The 21,956-nt window shown below is 41.6% G+C and overlaps 1 protein-coding gene across 1 annotated transcript in view; it reads left to right on the top strand.

The window, feature by feature from the left end:
• Window positions 1-9,951: 9,951 nt before the first annotated feature.
• The window catches only part of UBAP2 (ubiquitin associated protein 2), a 148,735-nt gene continuing 136,730 nt past the window's right edge, over window positions 9,952-21,956 (top strand). Inside the window, exon 1 of the mRNA XM_062514000.1 lies at window positions 9,952-9,991. The gene's annotated coding sequence lies outside the window, so the exon portion shown is untranslated. The remainder of the gene's footprint in view (window positions 9,992-21,956) is intronic.

Consider the following 21,956-nt stretch of genomic DNA (forward strand, 5'->3'; position numbering starts at 1 on the left):
GTCTCTGAGTAGAACAGGTGAGGGAGCAGCTTATGAATTTTAAGTATAAAACCAGTAATTAAGGGTTTTTTTGTTTCCTATTTTTTAAAAAAATGCTTTAACAGGAAGTTAGGTGGTGCTTTAAGCCACAGAATGTTGCTATGTAAACCGAGATTTTTCTATCCATCAATGCAAAATGTGCCTCAACTATAATGCAAAGTCAGTCTCTGTTGCTCTTGTTTGCAATGGAGGATTACCTGAAGACTGATATAATGTGTTTCTTGCTCTCTTATATGTAGTCATCCACACAACAGTCCTTGCTGGTCTTTCCCAAGCGCTATTCAGCACTATCCCCATTTGAAAACAAAATGGGACTGCACTGAGTAGTGGAACACAATGAATTTCCTTGGTTTTGAGAGACACCTTGGAGAAAAGAATCCAGGTTCCATGTGTTTTAAATATAACTTTAAACCAATGCAGCTATTCTCTCAGACCAGTGCAGCTTCCTATGTTTCCCTCCATTTACATGGGAATTAAAAATAAATAAAGCAATACATGAGCCAGTGATGTCCTTGCAGGTGGAACATTTTTTTTTGTTTGTTTGTTTAAATTTGAAGATTGAGATTTCTCTTGTGGAAGAACTCATTGTGAATGCAAGAGTGTGGAGCTCAGATTACAGCTCTTCCACCAGCTTGTTAAATACAATTAAGTATTCCAGATTGTTTTGAAGAAGACTGTGTAAAAGCTGTGAAGGCATTGAGTGGAACTGATAATTTTAAATTTTAGGTCATATGTGTGTTGCTTGACTACATGGACAATGTAACTGATTTTCAGATTGGTTTCCATGTGTCAGTCACAAATAATTTGCTGTTTGGAGGAAAACTTGAGTAGATACATTTCCAGATTAAATTACAAGCCTGTTTTCCCTCTTGCATTAACCGGGTTACTGTGTTCACATGCCAGAAAGATGTTGGTCTTTGAAGAAGCATATTAGTGTATGTGGCAATGCCCATGCACTTTTTAAATACCTAGACCAGTACATTCTCATCTGAGTATCGTTAACCATGCTGTAGTCTGACAAATAAATCTTTTACTACTGCCCCGTTACATAGATAATTGTAATTAACTGCAGTTTGTTTATATTCCACTACTTGAAGTCACGTGATCTGAAAATTGGTGAACAAAAAGTATTTGTGCATCTTACTATGGGTATCTCTAAATAAAATGTATTTGTATAGTGTGTTGGCTTGGCTTGTATTTTCCCTTATTTGCCAATATCTCATTGCAAGTAAATCCAGGGTAGTTTAAAAGCAAGTTTGGTTTCTTACTGCAACAGTCCAGCCTCTGTGTGAACATACATGATTCAATGAAAACAAAGTGAACTGTTCTTTTTCCTTTACCAGTGATTGGACTAATAACCTGAGAGCAGAATCTCAGCTTATTTTTTCATGGCTTAAACCCTAGTTTTCTGTACAGCTGTAGTAATAACTCATTACTTCCATAGGACATTGGCAGAGTTGGGACTGTTAAACTTCAAAGCATCTCCTTCCTGTTCTCATCACCTTCATCTGTTCTAAGGCAAGAGTTTCCTCTCAACCACTTTGTTTTTCTAAGACCTACCTCCTAGAATTGTTGAAAAGCACAGGTAAATGTAGCTGGACAGTCTGGCATAGGACTACAGGTTTTAGGGAGATCTTGCATCCCAAAACTGCATCTGTAGCACTTCCACATATTTTCACTGCACAGGAGAGTGAGGCCTTCACACAGCTGCTCTATTTCATTGCCCGTAAGTGGAAAAGTTATTTTTTCAGACAAGGTATGTCTAATGTCTAAGTTTTATGCTGGAGGTTAAAATCTTGTGCCTAAAATCAGCTTCTGCCTCCCTGTCTTCACCCTTGGCCTCATCCTGAGAGGCTATTTTCCATGATCATGGACAGACTGAAGCTTTGTAAGTCAAGGTTTTTAAGCTACGTGGGAGACCACATCTCCAGCTGCACCATCTATGCTCCTTGTAGTAGGCATTACTGATGCTTATGAATGCTGGAAGGGCAGAATTTAAAAAGACATAGGAACACCGTCATTCCACTGAGCCTTCTAACCAAACTGTTTGAGAGATGCAAAGGAAAACCAGAACCAAAACCTGGCCCTGGAGACATACAGAAAATGATGAGTTAGAGGGGGCTCTGGCATCCATTGTTACTAACTCCCCCACCTGCCTCAGGTGCTTCATTGATGACAGCATTCAGATGGTGTGGGGCCTGTCACCTGACTTGCAGGACCAAAAATGAGCTCACAAATTCCAAAGCTGTTGGTATTCATTGAGCTCCTCTTGCATGCATGTCCAGCTAAAATCTGAGCAATAGAAAGTCTAAATTGTCCCCAAGCAGCTAATTTTAGTATTCATCTATTTTGTCCCATCACCTGTCTTGCAGATGCCCTTGTTTTCCCACTTACAGTGCAGATTTCTTCCCTTACGGAAGACAGCTCACCATTTCTGGTGGGGGGGGAGGAAGGGGGGGAAAAGAGATTTTTAACTGTTTCAGGGCCAGAGTCTTCACTCCTTCTACCCAACAGTCTAGTTTCCCTCGCTGCTTTCTCACTGGCCCTACTTGGCATGTGCATGTATGGCAATCGTCATTCCTGTCTGTAGAACCAAAATGAGATCCACTGCACTCCTTGGCCTGGAGCCTGCAGCTGGTCTACGGTGTTATCAACTATGCCTTCACTGTATGCTACAAACATGTGGCAGTCAACATTACCCCTTTCAACACTCAGTCTGCTGCCTGCCTCCAGCTCCAGCCCAGCTGCTGCAGGTTTGCTTGGTTGTCATCACTTCCCTTCTTGGGTGTATTTTGTTTAGGATCTCTGTGTCTTGTAGCCTCAGCTCTTGCCAGCTGGTGGCACCGCTGTTGCTCAAGGAGGAAGCCAAACCAGGACAGGACTCAGAATAATTTCACACTGTTCTGTTAGTTCTTCCTAGCCATAGCTGTACTCATCCTGTCTGTTTCTGAACAAAAGATCAGGATAGTCTTTCAAATACAAGGTGCTTTCAAGGTCCAGTAAAATAATTTATAAATAAAGTGATGCCATAGAGCACAGAGATGGAGCTTGACATGTTTTTTGGGCAAGAGGTGGTCCATTTTTGAGAGACTGAAAGCGAGAAAGTTCATAGTGTATTAGAAAACAAGAATCTCTGTGCTTTGTCTCCCAGCTTCCTCACTCCCTCTCAAGCCTCCTCTGGAAGAACAAATGTCAGGAGGGCTTCACCCCCTACAAGGCTCAAGGGACCATGTGGCCAACATGACTTTTGGGAGCTATGCATCAGCTGCCCCAAAATACTGTCCTGCACAAAGGGTCTTACTCTTTCCTTTTCACTGAAGTGTACCGTGAGAAGTGAGAGAGAAGCAACAAGCCTCAAGTGCAGAGCTGTAATCAAGAGGTCAGCTAGACATCGCTTGAACTATTTGTGCCAAAGACATAAACAGAGTGAGGGTCATGTTCCAGGGATGGTGAAGTATCAGCAGAAAGATCTGTAACCCCTGTAATCAGTGCCTGTGGGTTTTTTTCCCATGTTGCCAAAAGTTTTCCTGTTCCAGGGGTTGCCTCTCTCACTACAAATCCACGGCAGTGCCTGATGCATGTTGAATGTGAAGCACACAGACTCAGCTATAGAACAGAAATTTTACAAATTCTAGCCAACTGGAAAGAATGTGACTAAAGATTGTCTTTGGGGAGACAGAGTGACACTATTGCTGTAAAACTCCATCCCAAATAACTGCAGCGTTACAGGCAAGTATTCACCTGAGGAGCAATTTTGGCTAATTTCTCCATGTATCTGAGCCCCAAGAAAGGTCTCGGAGCCAAAAGGGTGAGGAAAGATTGGTCAGTACTAAGACAACAGGATTCACTTCCTCATGTGCTGTGGTGGCACCCTGTGTGCTGCTGCTGAGGGCTGTTGGGAACCACACTGCAGCTAGCCAGTGAGGACGACAGCAGAACACTATTAAGCTATGACAACTTATGATCTTGCCACCTGATAAAACCAGTTCATGTAGAATTTTTTCCTTCCTGAAAATAAATTCTAGGAGTCATGATGACTTGCTATGTGTATTTATAGCAGCATTTTTCCTGTTAATCGCAGAAAGCCAACTTCAGCTTTTTACCAGTATAAATAGACTTTGACTCCAAAAATATCCTATTGTCCCTGTTACCTTGTAGGCTGTTGTTGTTGCACTTGGAGTTTATTTGGTGTTGTGGAAAGTTTTTAGTCCTGTGCTCTGGGCTGCTCAACTTGTTGCTTAAAGAGAAGGGAAACATCTGGAGCTTCAATGTGTATTTGTCCTGGGACCTAGGTCACAACACCAGTGATGAGACTCAAGCTGGACTTTGTGCCAGTCATCACAACCACTTAAACTCAGCAGCTCTGCAGTTCTCAAGATTCACTGTCCCTAAACCTAGTCTGTAGTCCATCAGCTTGTCTATGATATTCTTTTAGCAAACACCACTGAAAGCTTTGCTCAAACAGAGCAACATCCCTCTCCTCTCCCCTCATTTATCAAGGCGGTTGTTTCATCACAGAGGGTGACCACGTCAGCCTGACATGACTTCCCCAGTGTAAATCCAGACTACTGCCAGTCACCTTCTTGTCCTCAATGTTTGATGCTTTCAGTACTATCATCTTGGCAGGGCTGGGTGGAGGCTCCTCAGCCTGCAGTTCCCTGGGGTCTCCCAAGCTTGCTGCTTTATTCTTGCCATTGCCAGTTGCTGCATCTACAAACAGCTGTCTTAAAACTGGAAACAGATGGCTGACATTTAACCAGAGCTGGCAAATATCCTTGGACATGCTATTCAAAACAGTCTCCAAAAATGTATCACAGGATAAAAATGCTTGTAATTTATCTTAAAATGAAGTTTGGTGGAAACCAGCAAATGGTGCAAATCCAGCTCCCACTTTACAACACTCTTAGTTTGTTACCATTCATTACAGGAACCGTTACATTACCTGGAATAAGGAGGGTTGGGATTCCACTAGGCTTGTTAAAATCCAACTGATAAAGGCAGATGGTCTGTAAGTGCTGCAAGAAGCAGTGTGCAACACTGTGCAAGGATATTTAAAAGACCTTCAGTGATCATCTACTGCAACTCTGCCCCACCAAGTTACTTAAGAGCTGGCCAAGGAAACTTCTGGCTACTTGGAGATGATTTTATCTTGGGGAATTTTAAGAGGCAGAAAGCATGACATTGTTAGAGTAGGGGACAAAGCAACCAGGCATCTGCAGACTACTTTCTCTGACGTCACAGACAAAATAATGGAAAACTGATAAAGGACTAAATAGATAATTCCAGGCTAGATACACAGCTAATGCCAAACAACAGTGTTGTATGGAAAACAAGTCTGTTTAACTACAGCCTGTCTAATTCTTAGAAACAGTTTGGCTGGTAGAGGTAACAGTGGGTAGGCACATCAGACAATGAAATCAGGGAATATGACATAAGAAACTCAGCACTCACCATTAGAAAAACATGGACTACACAGGTTAAACCCTGCCAGCATACTTCCCAAATAGGTGTTTAAGCAAGGCTCTGCAGAGCCAGTATCAGGCTCAGACATACATGTGGAGCTGTCTCAACAATCTGAAAATAAATACTAATTCAGACAAAATGTTTTCTGGAAAAGGCTGAAAGAATGGAAAATAACAGTAGGGTTAAGGTGGTTGTGCAGAACAATTTCACATTCTGGTCACATGAAAATGCATCACCTTTTTCATACAGTCAAACTACAAGGTAAGAAAACTTGAACCAAGTTTTACAAGGTCTGCAGGGACCATCTGGAGAAGAGGGTCATCTCAAGGCACATACTGGCTCTAAAGAATGATCAAGTAGCCCAACACAAATTCCAACACAAAGGATGATGCTGAGACATGATGGACTAATGCAGCTCATGGATGTTAGGAATTTTAATGACCTGGGCTTTATGAAGGCTGAATGCAATGACATTATTATACTTCCTGCCTTCACCATCATGAATGGTATCTCTAGCAGAAGGGCTTGGTTCCATAAGGTAAATGGCAGCCCTTTCAAGCACAACTATTGTGGAAGCTCTGCTTGTGCAGGCATAACAACACAATCTAACATATTACATCCCATTTCTTGGCAGCATCCCCACAAGTTTCACCCCACATCTAAATGCAGCAGCAACTCCAGGTACACCCAAAGATAACATCTTTGGTTATCAAATCCTTGTAACAGTTCTCTTCAGAGAACTCAACTTTGCCACCAAAATTTTCAGTTGTTCCACTATACTTAGGGAGAATATCATGTTGAAGCATCCCACCCTTCAGGAGAAGGGAGCACCAAAGATTTGCAGATTCTTGTGCACAAAAGAAACAGCAAAAGTCAGAGGCCCCCTAAAATCTTAAGAAGTTCAAATAGTAAATTACTAATACTCTGCATGGAAACTCTTATGTTAGTCTCTGACCTCCTATAAGCACATGCCACTGGGTTTAGGATCAAGGAGAGAGGTCAAAGGTAAGAGAGAAAAAGAGAGAGATGTATTGAATAGGAGGACAAGGGAAGGGACAAAGAGAGAAAGAGAGATCAGCAGTCCTGGCTCCATTGCAGATGCAGCTGATGGGGAGTGCAGGGTCCTGGCATACACGCACACATAGGCTTTGTGGGGGTACATTTTTATAGATGAGTTTCCTTGCAGTGTAGGTAGATTTCTCCCTTTCTGTGTAACTTAGTTACTGTGGAAATGGGTTGGAGTCTTCAGGGTATTTGGTGATCTCCATATCCTCCTGTAGCCCATGCCTGCTTCTTGACCTAACTCCTATGCCTGTGCTGTGTTGTGCTTATCTCCAGGAGCCACAATGAAGATTTTTGTCCCAGAAATGTGCTACTCTAACTCCATGTGGCCCCTTCTCTAGCCACATTCTGTTCATTCCCCCAGTGTGTTATTGCTAACAATCCCTGGTGCTAGTACCAACAATCCTTGGTTGGCTCCACAGCCACCCACCTATCAGTATTTGAGATTAGCCCCATTATCTTCTGGGCTTCTATACACATTCCCTGCAAACTCAACTCAAAGCTGAAAGTCAAGATTGGTTTCTTTATATTGAGCCTCTTCGTTGCAGAGCTTGTGTACCTGGATTATGTTGACTCTCTGAGGCTAGGGCAATATATTTTGGAAAAAGGTAGTGCTGTTGAAGAGGTGTCATCAGGGTCAGAGCTGTGAGAGCAGTTTCCAGCAAATAGCAGTATTCTGTTAGACCAAGTGATATAAAGAGGCAAAAACAGGGCACTAAGAAAATAAAAACTTCAGAATAGATAGCAAAAAACTGCTCTGAACTTCAGCTCAGTCAGACCAATGAGCCTGAAGGGGAAGGGTTGGTAGTGTGGAAAGTGGGAGAGAACATTAGCAAAAGGGAAGATAGTACCACCTGAGCTTGTCAAGAAGATATGGTTTTACTGCAACACAGAAATAGAGCGGACTCCTGAACTAGGAACAGGGCCATATTCTTAACACAAGCAGTCTTCCCCACTCACGAATGCCATAGGCAAGGAGAATGCCAAAGCACCAGAATAGTGGAGTCCAGCCAGTGGCATGTGAACTGCAGCCTGTTTCAGAAATCTGCAGAAAGTGACAGAAAAACAATCCTGCAGTAAGCTGAAATAGTTTTCTAGATATAGAAAACTATTAGAAATAGATAGCTGAAATAGCTATCTGGTTTTGCATCTGCACCAGACTCTTCTTTACTAGCTGAAAAACTGATGAGGTTGCAAATCCTTGTAATAGCACATAAGAATCTTGACACAGGCAGTAGGTAGAATTTGCCTGCCAGGTCTAGTCAAACCTTCACAGTGTTTAGTGCAGGGTCTTCTCTCCAAGTCTGATGTACTGAATCACAAGATCATTTAGCTTGGAAAAGACACCAGAGAGTGACTCTATTCTTTGATTGATCAGCAACTCAGCAATTAGAGCACTAATTATCATATCCAGTCATTTCTTGAACACTTCTACCACCTCTCTGGGCACCTCTCTCTCTCCTCTGGAAGCTTTGTCAGTGCAGTATGCCATTTTCCCATTTATATTTGCTCCGTGTACAGCAGAAACAGTCTACAACACTTTGGTCCTGGTATCCTTGCTTAGTTTTCTCCCATTTCAAATGCTCTTGGGCTGGATTCTGTGTGATTTCCAGTGATACGTTCCAGCTGGCACTACACCATCTGACAACAGCATCCCAAGAGTTCTCAGCCTTTGTTGTTTTGTGCTGCACACTAAGTTTCCATCTTGATTATCAAAGGATTGCCAAGCCATGATGGAAGAATGCTAATAATACTGATTAAATCCACACAGATTATGGAGCTGCAGACATGTTTGTAACAAAGCTTGTGAAACTTTGTTTACAGCTATAATTAATTGTTCCCCTGCAATAGTAATAAAACAGAATATCAACAGCTGCATCAAGAAAATCAACAATACCTATGCACTGTTTGGTATGAAATTTAATTTAGTTCAAAAGACCCTCTATTTTACTGAGAAGAAATGGGAACAGGGACATCTTGCAGCTCATCAGTGGTAGGATCTGTTGTAGCTCCTGCCCATCTATGCAGTAAATGTCAAGGATGGAGAGTAGTTAAATCTGTCTACTCTATGCAGAGAAGGCAGAAGCATGAAAAACACTGATTAATTTTCAGATACTGTTTAGGGTAAAATCAGATTTCATGCCCTTTCTACTTACATGGAGAATATGGGCTCAAGGGACAGAGGGTAAGCAAACAGCAGTAAAGAATGTCAGACCACAGCAAAGGTCAAGGACCATGGGACATCATCACTGGTGGCACCAGGGGCTGAACAGTCTAAACATCACCTTCACCATCCCTGCCTGCTCAGCACCAAGCAGGGACCAATTTTCACACAAGGCAAGTAAGCCTGGCTTTAACATGCCAGGCCTTGAAATGATACCCAGAGGGTAAGGACCACTGCATTTTGGGCAACCAGAGGTGCTGTACACAATGGAAAGAATTCACTGCAGGAAAAAGCCTAAATGGAAAAAGCTTTTTTTTTTCCCTCTCTCCTTACTCACCATCCAAAACTCGTCATCTCAGGGAGTCAAGCATTATTGACTATCCTTTCTTGCCATCTGTCCCATCATCATTGATTTTAGGCTGCCAGAAGCTGCACCAAGTTCTCTAGCACACTTCTGCTGTACCAACCCCTCCCTGGTCGTCATTAATCCACACCACTTTACTTGACCTTCTTTGCCTGTAGTGCAGCTATGTTTTGTCCTGGATTTTTCCAACGTCAACAGGGTGCCTCTCTGCGTCCAGCCTCGCAAGAGGAGGAGACGTTTACACTAATGTAAGTGCAGAATTGGTTCCAAAATGCCCTGTTCCTAAAGCCACAGAGGTCCCTCACAGGGCCCCCTCATGGCATCTCTCACGGGGGCTTCTCAGGGTGTCCCTTACACGGTGTCTCTCACACCGTCCCTGAGAGTGTTCCTCAGGGGAATCTCACTGGGAGCTACGCGGGAGATCACTCGTGGGGTAACTCCCGCGGCCCGTGCAGGGCGAACCTCTGGGTGTCCTTTACCGGGCTTTGTCAGGGGATCCCTCACACGGTCCCCGGGAGTGGGGGCGGGGGGAATAGGGGGAGTTGTCCCCTCCGGGGGCCCTCACGCGCCCGCGGGCGCAGCGCGCGCCGACAAAGGGACGGCGCCCCGGTCACGTGAGGGCGAGAGGAAGGGGCGGGCTTTCCCCGCCGCGCGCGCCGCTCACGCGGTCACCGGTAGGGGACGGGAGGCAGAGGCGGAAGAAGGGGCCGGTGGATGGGCGCGCGCTGGCGGTGCGTGAGGGGCGCGGGGCGGGGCTGCGCGCGACCGCGTCGCGTCGCGTCACGTGGGGGGAAAAAACGACCCCGCGCGCGCGTGGAGGAGGCGGAGGAGGAGGAGGAAGGGAGGTCACGTGACGGTCGCGGGCGCCGCCGCCGCCGCTTTGTGAGCGCACTGGGCAGGTACGGTGCGCGCGGGGGGCGCGCGTGGCCCCTTCACCCGTCGCCGGCTAACGGTCCCCGCGCGCGGCCGCTTCTGCCCCCGCCCCCCTCAGCCGCCCCCGAGGCCCCGCGGGCCCGGCCCCGCTTTGTCCCGACGGCGGTCCCTCGGTGCGCGGGTCGGTCGGTGTCCGCTCGGGCCGCCCGCCGTCGGGTTGCGGGGGGACGCGGCTTTGCCCTACTTTCCGTGGCGGCCGCCCTGGGGAAGCTTCGCCCTGGCCTAGATCGCCGTCCCCCCCTCCGCCCCCCTCCTCTCCCGCTCAGCAGGGCCGCGGGTGCGGGCAGCGCCCACCTGGCTGGGGAGGGGGGGCCCGCTTGGCCCCGGGAGAGGTGGGTTCTCTCTGCGCCCCTGACATCCGCGGGAGGGGGCCCACCTTCTAGGAGGGGTTCTCATCTCATCTTGGAGGTGCTCGTCTCCTACACCGAGGGTTTCCCTCGGGAGGGTTGGTGCCTCCGGCTCGGGGGGATGTGAGGAAAGCTGGACCCCGCAAATGAAGACTGGGGCTGGCGGCAGGAGTCAGGCCAGAGTGGAGGTGGCAGCTCGAGAAGCGAACAAGTGAATGATGAAGTATCGATCAGTGACTTACGCAGGGCTTTACTTCCATGTTGTTGCTCATCCCCTTCCCGGGTATTCCCTCGCTGATGGTGGGGGGGGTCACAGCTACAGACAATAACATCTCAGCAACTGCAGTGGGTTATTTGAGGACATGACAATGAATGAACCGTTCTCTCTGTTAACCTTCTCTACCTTAGTCCTTCCTTGCCATCGGCTGTACGTGGTTGTTTGGAATTGGGTGTCACAGCAGGGCTTCGCTATTGGTCTGACTTATGCCGCCTTTAAAAACAACAACAAAAAAATGCTCTTCTGTGTTTTCTCCTGTTGCTGAAGAAAATTGCAACAGGGAAGTGAAGGTAGGCATTCCTTTGCAAGATGGTGGATGTAGAAAGGACCTGGTGGATGTTTGAGTCTAATGGCAAGGGTCTGAACTCTCTGATGTGGAATAGGTTTAAAAGCTTGTGCTGGAATGTCTGCGCTGCTGTTGGGTGCCACCTGGGAGCAGGGTGGACTGGTTTGCTTTTCTCTTGTAAGTGTGTTAGCACAGGAGTGTGGATGTGCAGAGCACACAGGGGTGTTCAGAGGAGTAGGATGTCTTGTGGAGCAGAAACTCAGGGTGTGCTATGGAGCTGTGTGAAGGATAGATAGTTATGGAAGGGGAATAAGAGGGGCTGTCCTGGCCTGAGAGCAGCTGTTTTTTTCCAAATAGAGAAATTGGAGCTGGATGTGAGGGAAGGGGAGGACTTGCCATTGAGACAGAGCCCTTCACAAAAAATGGCAAGAGCTCAGCCTCCTGGTTTTTACTCCCTTAATATTTACCAGGCCCTTTTAGCAATTCCCTTGGTTGTATCACATTCTCTAATGGAATCTGTGTTTAGATTCCTACCTGACTGACTCACTATTTATACCTGGACCCAATCACTGTGTGGTGGTTTGACCTAACTTGTTTAAAGAATTTATTTTTAACCTTATACTAGGTAACTCTAAAGCAAGAAAGGCTAAATCACTGCAGGATTAATGATGTTGTGTGACTCCTGAAAATGAGCTGGCTTCTGTGTTTATAACCTCAACCATCTTGGTAATCTTGGAGGTGGGGAGGAGTGAGAATTGGACAAGCTTTGTTCTACTTTGTTCTAGTTGTAGTTTTATCAGTATTGATTTTGAAAACTGTCTATAGTAAGAAAAAGTGTGACATTTCTGAAATTTTGACTTGAGTTGTTTTGGCCCATCCTCCATAAAGCTCCTGGTGCCATGACTTGCAAAATGGTTTGATCATTTGAGGGGATGTGGAATCTACAGACTTGCCGCTAAAATCTAAGGAAGATAGGGGAAAACCCAACAAAACAAACTTGTCTGTTACCAGAAGATGTTATTTTTAAGCTTCTGTTTGTTTGGCTCTTCTTTTTTTTGGAGCTGTAGTTCTAGGACCTAGAAGTTGATTGTTGGTGCTCTGTATTTCTTCCATGAACTTTTATTTTAGGTATTAATTTCCTTGTAAATTGCTATTTTTTTTGTATGCTTTTTGTTGCTGGTGTTGTCCTGTTGATATTGGTCATAGCAGAGTAGCATGCTGGTGAACAGTGCTTGAAATGTGTATGTGTCATATACTGCTAATGCTCTTTTAATAATCATCACTGAGAGTCTTACTATTAGTAGTAATGTTTACTTGCAGTTTCACTCACATTTAGTACCTGTACTTAGAATAGGTACTTTATGAAAGACTAGGAGTAAAACTTTGCATCTGTTGTGAATCTTTTTATTCATCTTTGTTTCTTACTTGTTTGAAGCACATGGGCAGTACTCTGAAGACCCGTGTTCAGTGCTTTGCAACAGCCTTGTATGAGCTTGCTGAAAGGGAAGCCAAGTGACTAGTCCCCTTTGTAAAATACAGATTAGAGAAACTGTGTTGTGTTTTTAGGCTTCAGAATTATTGAATGGAAGGTGCTAGAGGAAATACAATTGATACCCATTGTAGTGTTGTTATTCTGCTAGACTTTTTGGTGAATTTTAGGTTTATTTTTGATACAGTCTGTTTACTTGTAGCCCATTGAGTCCTCTGTGATTTTCAGAGGAGACCTAGTTTGGACTTGCACTGTTTTTCATATAACTTCCCTAAACAGGTTACATTGATTAAAGTGAGAGCTGGGATGAAAGGTTGTGAAATGCCTCCTTTGCAATTACTTCAGGTTCACATTTTACAAAAACTGTACAAAGGGTTTGTCTGTTTTGCTCTAACATGAAAGTCCGCACTCTTTGATTTTGGCCATCTGCACTGGGAGTCTGTTGGAACTTTCCATCTGCCTGGGGCTCCTGCAAGGCTGTTCCTTCCACAGGTGTGGTACCCTCAGCCCTCCTCTCCCCATTAGTTCTCAATGCTTCAAGGAGTAAACAGGGACTGAAGACAGGCAGTTTAGAGGTGGTATGGTCTGATGCCTGAGATCTCATGGCTTGCTCAGCCTGCTTTTACTACATCATAAATATTTTGCTGAGCATATTGTTTTACTTATGGTCTCTTTAGATTGTAAAACCTGTAAAATAGGTTACGTTAACAACTTTGTGCAGCTCTCTTAGATGGGGTTGTTTCTATTCTGAATACTACTGAAATTCAAGTTATTTTATGTCCACTTGTCTTTGTGGAACCTGCACAATAATGTAGCTTCTTTTGAAGGTAAAATTGTCAAGCTTTTTGCCCCTCTCTCCCCAGGCTTCTCAAATTAGTCTCCCAACAGATGAGCTTGGAGGAGTCCTTAACCTGGCTGAGTGTAGCATTTTGCATTAAAAGCAATTAAATGTTTCCTGTGTTGAGAGAGCATTGATCTTTCTTGAGACTTAAGGTTTACCTGAAGTAATACTTCTATGGTGAACTTTATGGTTTTGTTTTTCTGCTACAGGAAATAACAGTTTATTGCTGTAGAAGATGCAGGTTCAATGGAATTTGTGTTGCAGAATCATTCAGTATGTGAATCTATGATTAAATGAAGGAAACACAAATACTTTGTTAACCTCCAGATTTGAATCATCAGGCTGCACTTTTTAAAACTGTTTTAGTGGGGGGAAGAATGCTTACCTCAGTCTGTTAAGTGGCCCTGTGGTTGAAGGTGTAGGATTTGAGTTCACTACTTGCAACCACGTTCCTAAACATTTTTAATTGTTAGCTTTGGAGAGAGGAAGTCTTTGTGCCGTTTTATTGTATCTAGCATTGGTTTAATCTAGAACATTTCATTCGTATTTCTTACGACTAAAGTAGTATTTCTGGAAGTAGGATGATAATTTAGAGACCGTATTGAGATGGCTTTTGAGCAAGGAAAACACAGTATTTGTTTCTGCTCAATTTGTTTTGTTTAGTGGTTTGAGGGTGATGGATGTATAGTAATATGGAATGAAGTATATGGCTTCAGAAACCTTTTTGCTTCCTGTTCCAGTTTGTTTTTAAATGATAACTGAATCATGGCTATTTTATCCTCACCACTTGGGTTTGTACTGTTTCATTATCTATGTTTTTCCATGTTTGAAAGCTATTGCTGATTTATTTTTTCTTCTGTTCTTCTTTGATTTTCAGAATCTTATGTTGTCTTACACACAGTGTCAGCAACAGGAATTTGAAAGGAATCCTGGTGCCAAATCTTGCATTGCTGTTGGGCTGTATGTAGTATATTGTATTAAAGAAAATCTGGTCCATGCATTTGATGGATTGTGCTTCAAGGGGTGGGTGTCTGCTTTTATTTCAGCTTTCAGTCACACGTTCCGGAGATCACTGACTTGTGATCCATTTTTGAGTCTGACATAAGAGAGACCTGAGTTAGTGATGTTAACGTCGGGTGACTAAGTGTGATGAGGAGGAACAGTACTGCACTTCCTGGTTTTATGCTTCACTTTCTTTTATTAGCCACTGAATTAATTTCTGAATGTTTTGAAATGGGACAATTGCCAATGGGTAGCTGTCTGAAGTTTGTTGTAGAGCAAGATTGGAATAGACTTATGAGGTTGGTGAAATTAAGTTAATGAATATGTAAAAGTGTTTGTTTTTTCCTAAGTGTTTGTGAAAACATTTTCTGATACATGTCTTCAACCTGTTGGGTTTCTTTGCTGTTTCTTGATGTCCAGATTAGCAGCAATGCCCAGGAACTCTTCTTTACATCTTAGACAAAGTCACTTGTTATCTCTTTTGAATAGTTCTCTGTTATGACTGCAAGTATAAAACTCATTTCAACTTCATACCTGTACTCCACTTTTTGTTCTTTACCATTTTATTTGTTGGTGTAGTAATGTATGTTTCTGGATTTTGTCCCAAGGAGTTTTAGCCTACTTCTGATTTAATTGAAGATTCCTTTGATTTTCTCTATCTTACTGTTGGAGCATAAGTGCTAGAGCTTAAGAGTTGTCTCTAATGAAGCTTGTGGGGTGTTTTTGATAACAGCTTTTCTGTTTAAAGGACTTTATTTCCTTTTTACTTCACTTCATCATAGGCTGCCCTAGGCTGACAGGGACTTCTGGTGATGTTCTAGTCTCCATTTGCTCAGGCAGGGCCATTACAGCAGGTAGCCCAGGACTGTGTCTGAATGTGTTTTGAATATCTCCAGTGGAGACTCAGTCACCTCACTGGGCAACCTGGGCTGTGCCAGTGCTTGCTTACCCTCAGGGCACAAAAGTGTTTCCTGTTGTTCCTAGGGAGCCTCCTGTTTCAGCCCATTGGCTGAAAATAGCCTGGCTTTGTCTGTACCTTTCCTTCAGGTACTTAGACATATTGGTGAGGCACCACATCCCCCCTCAGGCTTTTTTTTCAGCTACTTGATATAGTCATATCTGTAGTCCTTCAGGCAAACTCAACTCATATGTCCTTACTGGCCTTTGAGAAAGAGATGGATTAAGCATTTAGGATGGGTGGTGTGGTATTCACTATAATTCATGACTCTTGGTTGGTCAAGAAATGGGTTGGTTTAGAGAAAGTACTCTGAAAATACAGTAAGAGGCATATTTCAAATTTGAATGGTTTCTGTGATTGCAAATGAGGAGTAATTGACTGTCCTGGTTCTAGCTGAATTGAAAGCAATTGAACAATAATTCAGCAGCCTGTGAGAGAAGAAACAGGTTGAACACCTGACTGTCTGGTAGTGATGAAATTGCCCAGGTCCTTTGTCTGTTCTATGTAGGAATTGCATGGGTTGTGCGTGATGACTTAAAGTACAATACATCATTTAGGAGAGGTTAGACTGAGATTCTTATTGTGTATTGAGCCATCCATTTTTTGAAGCTGTGTGCATCAAAATTATTTTTAAAAGTACTTTTTAATGAAGCTAAAGCCCAGACTTTGCATAATTATATGAGCTCTAAATTAGAAGTGAATTGGACCAGCCTAGTTTACGTACTCTCGGAAGTCCAGATGCCTTCCCCCCAAACCCCAAGACCTCTACATCTGTAGAGAAAGGTTCATATAAAGTTAGATGGTTAAAATTACTTTCATAGTTAGGGTTATTGAGTCTGGGAAGTGCTAGGATGACTCTTGTAGAACAGTCATCCAAAGTGAAATATCACTGAGGTGTACTTTCTGCTAGGAAACCTACCCCAAATATTTGAATGACTTCACTCCCTTGCTAGTTCTGGGGAGTGCTTTTGAGAACTTTGGCCATGAGAGAGAGAGAAGCAAGAATGTATAGCTTTTATATTGTTCTCAAGAAACAAATCCATTAAAATAACTGATCAAGAGAAGATGTTCAAGTATTTCATTAATTATGAAATTGTTCACCCACTATAAAATATGATAAAACATAATGCAAGAAACTGCAGAACCATCCCTTTTCAGTTTATTTTAGTACTTAAGTAAAAATTGAACACAAAAACATATTGACTGAGGCATCTTGCCTTTCAGGCAAAGACAAGGTGATTTTGAACATTTTAGCCAGACTGTGGTAACTAAAGGCCTTTCTACCCAGCAAAAACGCAGGTAGCTGTTTGGAGCTGGAACTGAATGTAGGGGAAAACAAATGAAAGAGTTGAGAAACTGGAGTCAGCGTCATTTTTCTTCTTGAGACTTTGTTTAGGAGTGGTGAGGGGCCAGGAACTGGTTTTATGGTTGTAGGTCCCTTTTATTGACAGACCCTGATTGAAAAGCTGACATATAACCCTTCCTCCTTTTCCAGTTGCTTTACAGTACTGGAGAAAAGTTAGGATCAGTTGTTAGCATGAACTTTTGATGATACTTTACTTAACAGACAGGTTCTAAGGTAGTGTGTAGAGGAAGAAGGACAGAGTGAGTTGCTTGTGGAGGAGCAGGAATAGGATGTGGCTTGGGGCTAGTTAGGAGACAGGTTTTGGATGGGGGAAGAAGCGGGGAGAGTTTGGTATTCTTGGTCTTGATAGGACAGGTTACTACTTTGATTTGTTTGTTCAGATTATTTGGAGTCTGGTTCATATAAGCAGAATCAGTAATGCTGGGGAACATTAGGTGTGTCTTAACAAACAAACCAAATTCCTGCTTTTATAAAAGTGAGTAATGAAATAAAACCAGGAATGATCAGCCGTGGTGGAGTACTTGGGGGAGAGAAAGGGGTGTCTGTTCTCAACATCCCTTTTGGCTGTTATATCTGCCGATGAATTACTTGACACTATGTTTCAGTCCTTTGAAATGGTGTTGCTGTTAGTGTGTAGTGGCTGTGTCTCTGGTAATGCTGACTGCAAAGCTGTGAGGTTGTTTTGCATCTTACTTTTGGTATTCCTACAAATGTGTTTTTGTTCTGTATTTATGGCTATGTGTGGTGCAGCACTGACAATTTGCTGTATTCTCCAGAAGTTTATATATGAGCAGATATGCTGGAAAGGCTGAAAGTTTTTTTAAGATAATTTTTTTTATTTTCTAAAACAAAAATGTTGAAAGGGATAAGCTATCTCTTCTGGCACTCAGTAATTCTGAGGAAAGTTAGTTCTTTTGGTAGATTCACTTAGTCATTCTGTTGAGTAAAATAAGAACATTACCACCTCTTTACATTTCCTGAAAAATCTTAACTTCACTTCTCAAGTTCTCTGGTAGGTGAAGTGACTTCATGTAAGCATAGGTCAAACACTGTGTTAAACTTTGCTAAAATGTATATATGAACATTGTTGATTTTCTTAGTTAAAACCTAATGACACTATTATGGAAACATGGCAAAGCCTGAAAATAGAGCTTCACAGGATGCTAGTTTAATCTCAATGCATATTTGGACATTATAACTCTGTTGTATTTTATACTGGTATGGTGTTTATGGCTAGAGAGGTCTAGGGCTCTGCTTTCCTGAAGTCTTAAAGAGCAGCTGGGAGGAAGTGATATGTTTAGTTCTCCCAGGACTTGGTGTGCATTGACCTCCCAAGCATTGAGTGTCAGGTATGTATCAAAGCTTGTTGAAACACTGACCTATAATATGTATTCTCCATTTCTCTTTTTCAGAAGTTTTATATATAAATTTTTTTAAATCACCCAAATTTCTAATTTTAGAAAAATGGAAATATCCTCTCAGTTTAACTTTAAAAAAAAAAATAGGATCTCTATTAAGCTTCAGATGAGTTTAAAAGAAAAAAGCACTGCAAAAGCTCATCTTGAAGAAGATTATGGGAATGTTTTCCAGCTGTATTACATTCAAAACATTGCAGCTCCAAGAGGCTTAAGGTTAACCAAAACACTATTGCATGTTTCTGGAACTTATACTTTCAATTCTTTGACAGCAATTGAATATCTTGCTAAAGTTCTAGAGGAGTGCAGCTAAAGAAATGCTTGTTTGTAAAGCGAGAATTTTAGTTTGACATCAGTGTACTTCTGACCGTTCAACAACTTGCATTTCAGTCATAGTAAAATGTTTGCTAACAAATGAGTTCCAGATAAACATTAATTGAATTGTAGTTGCCTCTGAGTAAAATTATAGCCTTTAATGTGTTCACATTAATTTGTAAGAGTGATTTTTTTTTTTTTTTAATTTTCATTCAACAACGTTCATCCTAGTTTTTCTTCTTATTTATTATCGCTGCATTCCTTGATCTCTGTTTTATTCCTCATTTGATTTTGGTAGGAACTGATAAATCAGTCAAAGGTTTGTGTTCTCAAATGTACTTGCATATTAGAATATATATAAAAGTGTAACATAATCTCAGATATGGAAGGCCTTGCTTTTGGTGCTGTGTGTGCTAGGAATTTTCTGGGTTTTATTTGTTCTATATACAACATTTCAGATTTTAGAATGGTTTTAAGGGAAGTTATGTTTCTGGCTCTTAGAATGAGATAATTAATTTCAACATGCTTTTTCCTTCCTTTTATGTTCTTTTTTTTCTGGCAAAATAAAATCTAAAAGGAGCCCATAATGTTTTTGTTGGAGGTATTTGTAACTCTTCAAATGGACTTTCATGAATAAATGGACATAAAAATTCTACACTTTCAAGTTCCTGTTTTCAGCAGTTTTTTGTGTACTCCATGATGTTTAAATGCAGTGTATTGAGAATTGTTTTATCCCATTCTATCTGTTCTTTGCATTTGATCCTGCACAGAAATTCCTACAATGTAGCTGTGAGCTCACAGTATCTTCCAACAAATCTCAAAAACTCAGACTTCAGGGCAGTGTTCTTTTGAATATCATAACTAAGGTCATTCTAACACCTTCCTTTGAGTTTTAGAGCATAGCAACAAGGTCAGTAAGTATAGTTTTTCTAATATTAGACATCACAAACTGGAGGAACCAAAAGGACAGTACCAGCTTAGATGAGGCTTGTATATGTTCAAATAAACTATCCTAAAGCCCTGCAGAATGGCAAATTTCAATGTTCTGAAGTGAGACAATTAGCAGGCTTTTAGCCATTTACTTTCTACTGATTGCAGTTTTGGGTGACTGCTGTCTCTTGTACTTTTTCATTCTTCCTTTTAAATCTTTATTTTCACTTTACTGATTCAGGTTCTTACTAGTTTTCAAAAAAACGTATTTTGGACTGTGTACTCATTGAACTTGAAAAAACAGTCTTGTGTTAAATTGAGAACACATTTAAGGCATCATACTGTTCTGCATTTTAAACTTGCCTACCATTGGTTTCTGGATTTATTTACAGTGTCATGTTGGCTTCTTCAGCAAGTGTGCTTAACAGCCCCCTCCTGTGCTAGAGTTTTTAAACAGGGCTCTATAAATTACTGAAAATTATTACTGTGTTTAAAAAGCTGTTGCTTAAGTTTGTAATGGAATTTTTAGAACTTGTGATATTTTATCTTGGTTATTCCTTGCTTATCCTTCACTTGATTTTGGTGTATTTACAGCTTTCTAGTTTGCTTGGAGAAAACTGATGTTTACAACACATCTTCTAAAATGGTTTTCAAGATTGTTGTTGTCAAACTGTTTTTTTAGGGAAGTTTTTATAGGTGCAGTATGCTCTCTATAGCTAGTACCTGTAATGTTTTATTGCTGTTCCTAGAGTTGAACACTGCAGTTAGCACATTCAGCAGTTAGTGTATTCCAGGTGCAGTCTCAGAATTCATGTGTGTACTGAGGGTGAGGTGTACAGTTTGTATAAATAAGATGTTTCAGGGGCTAAGATGTGTATGGAGTACAACTCCATTTTATTTCAGAAGTGAGTGCCTTAATCTTGCAGGAGAGTTCTTGGTCTTTCAGACTTTCAGTGGTAAAATGGACAGATCACTACTATCTTGGAATGTTTTAAAAAACACATTTTATACTTAGGCATTTTAATATTACCTTGCACAGTGTATGAACTCGGCATACCTGTGTGAAATTGGGGGCTGTGATTCATTACTGTGCTGTACTCAACTAACTCAGACTACAAAAGTATGTTGAAAAGGAATGTTAACTTTATGAAGATAAGGGAATACGTTAATATGAAAAGGAATTTTTAATGGCTTAATGATACAAAGGAAGTTTTGAAGAAAAGCTTTATATACTTGTTCAGATTTTGTGAATTTAAAAAGAAAATATTTCTCTTGCCCTTTTGTGAATTTTATTGTGGGCTAGTTTGGCTTGGAAAGAAGTGACAACATCCTACTGGAGACAGAAAACACAAATAACATTTAAGTCAGACCAGATTTGCAGAAAAAGGTACAGATGGAGCTGGAATGGTGGCTATGGGTCTTAGAAAAGCTTACAGGTCATTTTCCACCCCATCTATGTTTAGAGAAAAAGTAAATACTGTATGAAGTGCAGTAAAATTGTGGGTGATTTGATGCCTTATGTGAGCACTTTGTCTCTTTGGTATCTTCCTCAGAAAATTTAAGAAACTAAGAAATGAGAAATTATTTTCATTTTGATTTAACTTCTAGGTGAGAACAACCTGCATGACTGTATTCCTGCTGTTAGATTGAATTCTGCAGAGAGGGCTTTTTATTTGCCTGCTCCTTTCTATCATTTTTTAAGTTTTAGGTTGTAAAGACAGTTACTCCTTCATCTCTTTCATGTTTGGTATCATTTTGGTGCACATGAGGTAGACCTGACCTCACATGAATTCTAGAATGATGGATTAACTGAATTTACACATTACACCAATTTGAGAAGCTGTGATTGTGAGGAAAGAAATGCTCAAAATCAGGTGGGAAAGCTTGGGGTAAAATCAAGTTTTCTGACTGAAGCAAGTTAACATGAGGAGTAGCATAGAGGAAGCTTGTCAAACCTGCTTGTTTAAAGCTAAACTAAATGGTAAAAATTATTGTGACTGTGGAAAGAACAATCCAGAGGTGGCAGAGAAGTGGAAGTGATCTTTGATGGCTTTCAGTTCCTGGTGCTGTTTCATTTGTTTCTGAGCACCGGACAGTAAGTTTGTAAAAGGATTTTGCCCACTTCTCACAGTGTTTAACTTTGAAATGCTAAACTGAGCCAAATGGCTGATAGTTTTCATCAAGTTGTTATGTACAATGATTACGAAGAAAGGAAATTGTCAACACTGCCTTACATGCAATTATTTCTTTCCCTACTTCTAAAACTTTAGTTTCACGGTCATGTATGTCAATGCAAAAAAACCCCAAACAAACAAACAGCAACAAAAAACAAACACAAAACAAAACACCAGAAAAACAAACAAAACCAACAACAACAACAACCAAAAAAACCCCCTTTTTTATTTTGGTGGATATGCCTGCCTAAAATTAATCTTGAGAAATATTATAATCTGGGACAAAAGTACAGAAAGATGTTCTGAAATGTTTTGCTTTATCTAGAAGTGTTTTTCTGCAAGACACCTAGCTTTCTTTGGTGTTCTGAATATATGCATGTATCACAAGGAGTGATTTGTGCTGGTGGTCTTCCCTTGCTGTCTGGTTCAGGGGTTGGGCTCTGTATAACTGTGGGAAGGATACTGAGCTGTTCGGTGTTGCTAGCAAAACTGAAGCTAAAATCAAAATCTGCTGTCACATTGTATAGATAC

The sequence above is a fragment of the Cinclus cinclus genome, chromosome Z, assembly GCF_963662255.1.
Source record: "Cinclus cinclus chromosome Z, bCinCin1.1, whole genome shotgun sequence".
NCBI lineage: Eukaryota > Metazoa > Chordata > Aves > Passeriformes > Cinclidae > Cinclus > Cinclus cinclus.